At 35.7% G+C, this 10609-nt stretch overlaps 1 non-coding gene across 1 annotated transcript; it reads right to left on the bottom strand.

Annotated features, from left to right (window-relative positions):
• Positions 1-6695: 6695 nt before the first annotated feature.
• LOC129312246 (small nucleolar RNA R71) lies at positions 6696-6802 on the bottom strand. Its single transcript, XR_008593493.1, has one exon. It is a non-coding gene; the product is annotated as a small nucleolar RNA R71 (small nucleolar RNA).
• Between the last annotated feature and the right edge of the window lie 3807 nt (positions 6803-10609).

A 10609-nucleotide genomic window follows, 5' to 3' on the forward strand; every position in this document is an offset into this window, starting at 1 on the left:
TTGACTTATAAAGTGAATTTCTGGTCTATGAGCCACAGCACATGCAGCACAAGTCGCAGTGTGTGACACAAATGAGATTTATTCTTACCATGCGCACTTGCTTCAACCCAAAACGCACTCTTATCACACACATATCTATTTATAAAACAAACAAACAAGTCAAAATGCTGATTAATCATCTAAATCTCTAACCTCACTTTAATTTTCACTTCACCCTTAATTAACCTCTAAACTTAGGATTAAGAAATTTAGGATGTTACACCTAGTAATCATATTCAATGGTGTTTCAGCTTTATTTGTGGGTTTGGTATCAAGTCAAGCCACTTGAGTATTAAAAGGGGAAGAAAATAAAGATTTAGTGTTGTTGTGCCACACGCCACGACGTGAATCGCGTCCATTGTGGCACACAGATGTAATTTGTAACCTTCTCTTATAACTACTTAATATAAGAGAAGATTAAGTGTTACCACTAAATCACATCAATTAAAATAAATGAATTATATTTCAAAAGCTTTGGCCGAAGACTTATTTTGTAAAATCAATCAATTTATAATACAATCAAAGAAATACACAGTAGAAGTAAATCATGCACTCTTTAAATACATAGTGGACATAACCCACCAGCATTCTTATCCCAATTGCATGTATTTCAACACAAAATAAAAACTAAAATTTGGCCCATGCATCGTGGTGTGCAGTTTATGCGCCGCAACATGTGGCACAGAACCACACGCTCACCTTTTCTATGCCGTGCACTGCAGCATGTGTCACTATGTGTTGCAACGTGCCTGTCTAAATTTCTACTGTCATTTTGATAGCAAAAATGATGAATTTTTGGCATACACCATTTTCACATACGACATTCGATTAGAGTGATTCAAGTGCCCATATGAAGCTTAGCTTGTATACTAACTAATGAGATAGGTTTGGACCCGATCTAATAGTCTGATCAAAATTTAGACACTTAGGTGCAAAAAGTCACATTTTCTAAAAATTTTGTGCACCTAGGCGGTCAAATCGATCCCTTTCTCTCGTTAGACCATACTAGGCTTTGAATCAAGTCCAAAAAGATCTAATACACCTTTTTTACCATAATTTATCACAATCATACTCATATATCAAAATTTGACCCTTTTACAGCCAATTTCCACAATTCACTAACTTCACATACTTTGCCATTTCTTACACTTGGCTGTTTCTCAACCCATGCATATACAATCACATTCACAATACAATCTTAGCCCTCAAAATTACTCATTTCATCATAATTTTTCCCTTGGCTTAAGATTCACTAACACAACCAACCATATCAACACAAACATACTTAAATCATAGCCCCTTTTGTTTCAAACAACACATATACACATAATCAGGCTTGATTTCATAAAATCTCAATTCCATACATGCATGCAATCCTATGGAAACTCATATACACTTATATATACAATCTTAATTTAGTTCATTACATAAACTCAGAGTGCACAGCTTCATGATTTAAGCCGGTCCAAACTCTCTTCCCTTGCCTTGATCACTTCCCGATCTTGTAATTATGTAACTATGAAGGTGAGATAAAAATCTCAGTAACAGAATAACTTATTCCTATTGACTATCACATGCAACAATACGTAAGTAAACATAGTATATCATCAAGATCTCATAAAATAGTATTTATATCTCATAACATATAAGCATGATATCTAACAATCAAACCTCTAAATCACCCTGACACAAAACCATAGGCTTCTCTTAGACCAATGTACACTCTTATTAGTCTTAAGCTTATCTACAGTGGTAGAATCACCTGGCTAAAGATGTTCTAATATACAATACGGACTATGGTTTCCCCCAATACATATAATGAGGCATCGTTGACTCTAACACTATATCACTAAGACACTAAGGAGTCTCTCATCTCTAACACCATACCTCAATAGGCACTAAGGAGATCTTCTCCAACACCGCACCTTTCAAGGCACCAAGGAGAATTGTTTCCAATATCGCACCCTACCAGGTACTAAGGAAACCTTGCCACATGGTCTTTATCATCTCCTACACTTGGGAAAACTTCTACCCCTACGACCATGCTTTCTCGAACCATTTAAGGTTTCCATTTTTCATTTCACACTTTCCTACATAATATATATATATATATATAAATAATATTTTACATTATAAAACATATTTTCATGCCTATTTCAACCAAAATTCATTTCACACACAACAATCACTCAATGCTATAAAACATGCTTAGTTCAAAGCCATTTCATGCACTATATAGCATACTAACATACAGTTATAATAAATAGTCAAACCAAGAAAGTTATTCAGTTACCTCAACCCTTCTGTCACTAGAAAGGTTACCCGTGGATTTCAACTATCACACAAGCTTATCTCAATCTTCCTTTCTCTACTCACGTGTCCAATATGCCAATCTAAACACAGTTGGCACATTTTAGTCATTTTGTCCATTTTAACAAAAACTCATTTTTACTATTTAAGGTTATATTCATCTGTAAACTCTTTTTCATTTATCCATTCTAAGTCTATGACTACTAATTACTACTTTACATTACCTTAACCAGTCTTATTTCACTTAACTCAAATTTTTTCCCTAACTTCTTTCTCTAAAGGCCAAATTAAGCCTATAGGTTTAAAGCTCTACTGTTTAGCTTTAAACTAATAGCAAAGCTCTAATTTAACTTCTAAGAACCTTTTTATTACTATTAGGTAAGAATTAAACCTTTTGTATTCCACTGATTCAATTTCCTTATAACTCTTTTTTTGAGAAATTTGTGTAGGATGGAAGAGAAAAGTTATACGTAGCTTACATGGCAAGTTACTGATCTGAATCACCTTTCACTGCTCCAAAATAACTTGTCTTAGCTTCTCAGCCCTTCTTCTCTCTTTATCTCGTGTGTTTCTCAATTTCTCTCCTTTAAAATTTCTAAATTTTCATGACTTATGAAGGCGATTTTTGGTCCATGTGTTGTGGCACATTGTGTATTTGCCATAATGCACAACCATTTTTTATAATTATTAATTGTAAAATGAGACATAAATAGAGAGGAGAGAAAGGAGAAAATAAAGAGGCATGACAAGCTCTACTAGGGTTTGTTCTTACATGACAACAGGAATGTTTTGGAAGCTACAAACACCTAAGGTAAGTATCATACTCATTAATCTCCCTATTGATAGAACACATTTGTTACCCACTTTTATTTGTCAATTAGGACCATTTTATTAATGATTTATCACCTTCAAGTGCACACATTGCATTAGATTTGGAACTTTGCCTAAGTTTCTAAGATCAGTGCACTAGGGGCATTTTGGTCCAAAAAATGAACTTTTGAGAAAATGTACAAGAAAAATTGACAAAGTGCATTTTATGTCCAGTTGATGAATGGTGAAATTATATTTTTAAAATTCATTTTAGTTTGGGAGTAATTAAATAAAAAAGTTAACACTTTCTTAAGTGTCTTAGTTTGTCCTAGTTTTTGGTTTGCCTTTGTGTGAAAATTTTTATATAATTTTGTGCAGCCTGAAACTTAGTTAATTTAATAAATTCTCCCTTCTAATTATGAATTTAATTCTGGACATGAATTAGATTTTATTATATCATATGCTATTTAATTGAATTATGTGATTTATGTGACATAGGTGGCATGTGACTTGTGCATCAATTGGGCAATTGAGGTCAACACTCCTTGAGGACAATGGCTGATGGTTTGCACGTGAATTGTGATTATTTTGAGGGATTAAATCAGCTAAAATGATGTGGATGACACATAGGAAATTAGGCACACATTGGAATCATCTACAAACCAATAGGAAGTTGCCACCTTGCAAGTGTGACAAGGCTCCCATTTACATTTTAATTTCTTTTTCCTTATTTTAATTAAGCTTCAGCTGATGGGAGACACCAAGGAGCACGCCATTTTAAGTCCCAAATGGGATCCAACACATATCTCATTCATCTTCCACATTCTCTCTCTCTTGTTCATAGTGTTCTTCATTTTCTCTCTTTTGTTCTTCATTTTCCAGCACCCTAACCTCCATTTTCAGCCACCAAACCTCCACAAAACTCATACCATTCTTCTCCTCTCTTCATTTTCGTTCCATCCCTTCCATTTTCACAAGGATTGAAGCTCATTTTCATCATTCAAGAGCTATGGAGTTTGGCCTTCACAAGCAATCACTAGGGTTCTTGAAGATGAAGATTGGCTAAGTTTCTTTGTGGAATCCTAGAGAGATGAAGATGGAGGATGAGTCTTGAGCTTCAAATTGGCTAAGTTCTTTTGTTTCCTATCCTCTTCTCTTCTTACTAGATGGTTAGATTCCTTAATCTAGGGTTTAATCATCTTAGCTTATAAATTCTAATTTGAATTTGATGTTGATGTAAAGAGAGAGGATTGTTTCATTTAATTTCTTCCTTGGACAGCCATGACTGAATTTTGCCACTCTTTGTTTGGCACATAATCTTGTGTTTTTCAATTAGTGAATTTCTTGTGTTAATATTGCATAATCTTGTGGTGTTAATGCTTGTGTTGTTGAGTAGCTTGACATAATCTTGTGGTTGCTCAATTTATGTGTTTGACCATGGCTGTTGAGAGAGGATTTTGAGTGAATCACTTGGCTAATGTCTTCACCAATTGGTTAATTGAACTAGGGACTTTAATCTAAGACCTAGGGAGGTTAGCTAATTAGGTTAATTGGCTTAGGATAATTTTCTTAAGTCATGACAGCTTTAGTCAAGAGGAAAGGGAAGCTAAACTTAGCCTAATCATGAGAAGATAATGAGTCCAAAATCAACTAATCTCTAGGGTTCCATTATTGTAAAAAGGGAAGTTCATTTCACTCACTTTCACTAGCATTTTAATTACTTGCACATTAGGTAATTAGTTTAGATAATTAGCTAGATAACTAAATTCCTACAAACTTTGGTTGATTTATTTCACTAGATAACTTTCAATTAGACTTAAAACCATTCCTTGGGAGATGACCTAGGGTTGGCCCTATATTGCATTAGGGTTAGCTTTAGTGTAATTTTGAGGATAAGCGACTAATTTCCTATCAAAATTTTGGCGCCGTTGCCGGGGAATGGTTTAAGTTTAATTCTAAGGTTGTTTAGTACTTAATTTACATTTTTAGTGTTCCTGGAAAATTTTTTGAAAAATTATAAAAATTTGTTGTTTTTTGTGTCTTGTTTAGTGTTTTTTGTGTGTTTTGAGTTTTTTATTCTGTTTTGAAAAAGAAAAAAAAAATTTAGTGCAATTTTCGTTGGTTTGGTGTAGAGCTGAAAATACTCTGTTTCTAGTGTCTCTGTCTGAAATTGAAAAATTAACTGGGAATGAGTCTGAGGGAATTTGAACTTGGAATTTATTTCATTGAAAGCTCTATATCCTAGCTTCACTTTAAAATTGGTTTGGTCAATTTTGGACGTGGGAAGTGTCCTGTGGAAATTTTACAATCTAACAAGGTCCAGGGAGCCATTACAGAGGATTCCCAAAACCCTGTTTCAACTTTGAGTTAGCATATCTTCCTCTTTGTGCGTTCAAATTGATTGATTCCAGTTTCATTTTTCTTATCACTGTCTTATCTTTGTTTCTTGTGTTTAGGATTTTCTTCAATTTTTCCATTTTCCTATTTGAAAGTTTGTTAGAAGCTCTGAAGGTCTTCTGGACGAAATCCTGTTTCTCCAGACTTGAGGACCAACTTGTGAAAAATTCTGGGAACGATTGGGAAGGATTTTTAATCTAAAAGTTTTATATAATTTTCCTGTATATCTCTTGTGTTTCTCATAAAATTTTCAGGGGAATTTATCATGTGGATTTGCTGATAGAAAATTCACAAGTTCACTGTCTCCAGAGAGCCTACTGTGCGAATTCCAGAATTGCCAAAGCTTCTTGATTGAGCATTTCTAACTCTCTTTCTACTTGTTTGGTGTTATTTTTTTTTTTCATTTTGTTGCTATTGAGTTTAATAAAAAAAATAAAAAAAATTATTTCTCTTGCTTTTGTGTGTTTTGAATTGTTTCATGTTGATTTGCATTTTAGTTTAGTTTGTTCTTTGTTCTTAATTTTCTTGAGCTTGATTAGTGCATGACCCGAAGAAAACATACCTCTTTTGTTGAATTAGATCCAGAAATTGAAAGAACTATTTCTAGATTGAGAAGATCACAACCTATTCTTGATTCTCATTTGGTTTGTAATTCAACAATGGAAGGTATCTTAGGACATGAGCATGTGCATAATGAGGGCCATGGGAATGGGAATGAGAATTTGCATGATGATGGCCATGTTAATAATGAATTTGAAGGCTTGCATAACCCTAGAGAGGAGAGGAGCATTAGGCAATTAACTCAACCTAATTGGCATGATAATCCTTATGGCTTATATGTTCCTCCTACTAATGTTCAATTTGAAATTAAATCCTCCTTGATTAATGCATTGCCTAAATTTCATGGGTTACCAGGAGAGGATTGTCATAGGTTTTTGCATACTTTCCTATTGGTTTGTGATACTATGAAGCCTATGCATGTAAATGTTGATGATGTTCAAGCTAAGGCTTTTGTATTTTCTCTTGAAGGTTTAGCAAAGGAGTGGTATTTCAACTACCCTTCTTATGTGAAAGTGAGCACATGGGCCGAGCTAAGAAGACTCTTCTTAGATAAATTCTTTCCAAATTCCAAGGTCACCAATTTGAGAAAGCAAATCTATGGGGTCCAACAAGGAGAGGATGAGAGTCTCTATGAGTATTGGACTAGATTCCAAGGCCTTTTGGCTAAATGCCCACACCATCAAATTTCTAGTGAGAATTTAGTCCAATATTTCTATGAGGGCTTGATTCCAAGAGACAAAGTTAACATTGATGCCGCTAGTGGTGGATGCTTGATTGACCTCACTTCCTTAAAGGCTTGGGAACTAATTGACAAGATGGCTTCAAGTGGTGCTCAATACTCTACAAGGGAAAAGAGAAATGTGAATATGGTAGGTTCCTCAGTTCTTAATGATTCATATGTGGACTTGCTAGCTGCCAAGATTGGGAGAATGTTGGCTCCACAAATATCTCAAGTGAGCAATGTAAGTACTTCTCAAGCACTTGTCCCTTATTCTTGTACTTTTTGTGACTCACCTATGCATGTAGAAAGCAATTGTCCTATTAAGTTTGAACAAGTAAATGCTATCTACAATGGAAAACAATCCTATGGTGGGAGGCAAGGGCAAGGAGCTTATTCTAATACTTACAACCCTTCATGGAGAGACCATCCTAATTTCTCCTATTCAAATCCAAATGTGGCTTTACAAGACAATCAACAAAGAGGATCCTATCAAAACACCTTTGGCCGTGACCCTCCACCTCATTTGTCTCAAGGTAGCTCTTCTCAAAGCTACAATCCAAGTGGTAATTCTCTTACACCTTCTTCTAATTCTTATAGTGATAGGAGGCTTGTTCCAATTGAGAGTTCTTCTAATTCGAACTCTTCTAATGATGTGAATGTGTTACGTAAGCAGTTGATTGAAATGAACTCTTTGTATAAAAACATGTATGATGGCTTAGGGAACAAGGTAGAGAGTATGGGTAACAAGTGTGAGAACATGAACTCTAAAATTGATGCCCTTACTTCTCAAATGAATATGCTTGCTAACCAATTAAGTGCAGCCAATGCTCAAGCCTCTACATTACCATCCAACACCGTTGCTAATCCTAAAGCTAATCTTAATGCTATCACATTGAGGAGTGGCAAGGAGTTGGGAGAGAAAGAGTACAAGAAGACAAAAGACAAGGGAAGGCCGAGAAGCCCTCTTTAAATTCTTCAATTGATGTTAATGTTTCTAGTTCTTCTTTTGCTCCTAATGATGCATCTTTTTGTAGAGATGATGAGGATGAAAACATTGAGGAGATCATATGTGAGCAACCACCATCTAAGGTGGAAAAGGGGACTATGGCCGAGTTGTTTAGTAAGGAAAAAGAGGGAGAGGCCGAGCAAAGTGAAACAAGAAAGGAGAGTTCAAGGAAGGAAGAAGGAAAGCAAAGTCAAGAGATTATGAAGAAGCTTCCTTTTCCACAAGCACAAGTGGTCCCTAAGCAAGTAAGGGACAATTTGATCAAGAGGTATATGATTTCTTCCACAAGATTCATGTTAATGTACCCTTGATGGATGTAGTTAAGAACTTTCCTAAGTATGCCAAATTTTTGAAAGATTGTTGTACAAATAAAAGAAAATTTAGGCCTAATGCAAGGGTACAATTACCCTCATCTGTGAGTGCTATCATGAAGCCTCAACTCCCTATAAAATGTGAGGACCCCGGTTCCTTCACAATTCCATGCAAGATTGGCAACACACATTTTTCTCATGCATTGATAGACTTAGGTGCAGCCATTAATGTTATGCCTCTTTCAATTTATCATGCCTTGAGTCTTGATTGCATGCATAAGACACCTATGATATGCCAATTAGCGGATAGAAGTGTTAGAAGACCACATGGAGTAGTAGAAGACTTGTTGGTTTGTGTTAAAGGTCTATTATTCCTGTGGATTTCTATGTGCTTGATATGTCAAAAGAAGGGAGTGGGGATGATATTTTGATTTTAGGAAGGCCATTTATGAGGACTGCCCGTACATTGATTGACATGGAAAAAGGTAGTTTGATTTTGAAATGTGGAGAGGATCATGTTATTTTTAATATATATGAAGCAATGAAACATCCTTTTGAGGATTATTCTTTGTTAGGTGTAAGTTCCATTGAGTTATTGCTTCATGATGCTTGTGAGTCTCACATGCTTGATTCTTTCTCACATGTTGATGATGATTTGTCTCTTGTTACTACTACATGTATTGATGGATTGTGTAGTGTCCTATTTGTTTAGAGATTGATGCATGCTTGAATGATGCAACTACTTCTTCTCATGATTTGTTTAAAATATCTCCTATGCTTGATCTTGAAATGCTTGAGAAGGGTATATCTTCTTGTGTTGTAGGTACTAAAGCCATTAAGGCCGAATCTATGAGTTTTTCTCCACTCGAGCTTGATGTTCTTAGGATTCCCAAGCTATTGGAGGAAAATTCTACACTTTCACATGTCGAGGCCGTGGCTCAAGTCCAAGCACTTGAGGACAAGTTGCAAGAAAAGGGGGAGCTGCTGTAAAGAAAGAAGAGGAGAAATCAAAAAAAAACAAGTGAAGCCTAAAAGACAAGATAGTACCATGGAATATTCCACCAAATTAGACTTGAAGAAGCTCATTCCCTCTTGTGTAGAGCCACCTACCTTGGAGTTGAAGCCTTTACCATCCAATCTCAAGTATGCATATCTCATTGAGAATGAGAAGCTTCCGGTAATAATTTCTAACTCTTTATCTCTTGAGGAAGAAAATGCATTACTTGATGTGTTGAGAAAGAACATACATGCTATTGGTTGGACTTTGGCTGACATTCCTGGTATTGACCCTATTGTGTGCACACATAAAATTTTTCTTGAGGACAATGCTAAGCCCATTAGGCAACCACAAAGGAGACTTAACCCATTGATTTTAGATGTGGTAAAGAAAGAGGTTGTTAAGCTACTTAGTGCTGGGATCATCTATCCTATAGCTGACAGTGAGTGGGTGTCTCCAACCAAGTTGTACCTAAGAAAGGGGGGATTACTGTGGTAAAAAATGAGAAAGGAGAGCTTGTTCCAACTAGAGTTCAAAATGCTTGGAGAGTGTGCATAGACTATAGGAAGCTCAATAATGTGACTAGGAAGGACCATTTTCCTTTGCCTTTTATTGATCAAATGCTTGAGAGATTGGCTTCCAAGTCCCATTATTGCTTCCTAGATGGGTTTAGTGGGTATTTTCAGATTCCTATAGCTCCTAGTGACCAAGATAAGACTACCTTTACATGCCCCTTTGGTACATTTGCCTATAGGAGGATGCCTTTTGGTCTTTGCAATGCACCTGGTACTTTTCAAAGATGCATGATGTCCATATTTTGTGATTTTATTGAACATTGCATGGAAGTCTTTATGGATGATTTTACTGTGTATGGTGAGTCCTTTGATTCATGCTTGCATTCTTTAGATAAAGTGCTTGGTAGGTGCATTGAAAAGAAGCTTGTGCTTAACTTTGAAAAATGCCATTTCATGGTAGATAAAGGAATTGTTTTAGGCCATTTGATTTCTTCCATGGCATAGAGTGGATAAGGCCAAAGTAGATGTGATTGCTTCTTGCCATATCCTGTTTGTTTGAAAGATTTGAGATCATTTTTGGGACATGCAGGCTTTTATAGGAGATTTATAAAGGGGTTTAGTGAAATTGCTTTGCCTATGTCTAAACTCTTACAAAAAGATGTTGATTTTGTTTTTGATGATGCTTGCAAAAGGAGTTTTGACACTTTGAAAAGCATGCTCATTTCCCTCCCATTCTTAAAGCCCCAAATTGGTCTTTGCCTTTTGAGTTGTCATGTGATGCTTCTAATTTTGCTGTGGGAGCTATGCTTGGTCAAAGAGGGGCAAGTTATCATATGTGATGCTTATGCATCTAGGACCCTAGATTCAGCTCAGGTTAATTACCACCACAACTGAGAAAAGAGTTGTTTGCTATTGTTTTTGCACTTGATAATTAGATCATAT

The sequence above is a fragment of the Prosopis cineraria genome, unplaced genomic scaffold (genome assembly GCF_029017545.1).
Source record: "Prosopis cineraria cultivar Desert tree isolate PC_DT_omini unplaced genomic scaffold, ASM2901754v1 PC5, whole genome shotgun sequence".
NCBI classification, from domain to species: domain Eukaryota; kingdom Viridiplantae; phylum Streptophyta; class Magnoliopsida; order Fabales; family Fabaceae; genus Prosopis; species Prosopis cineraria.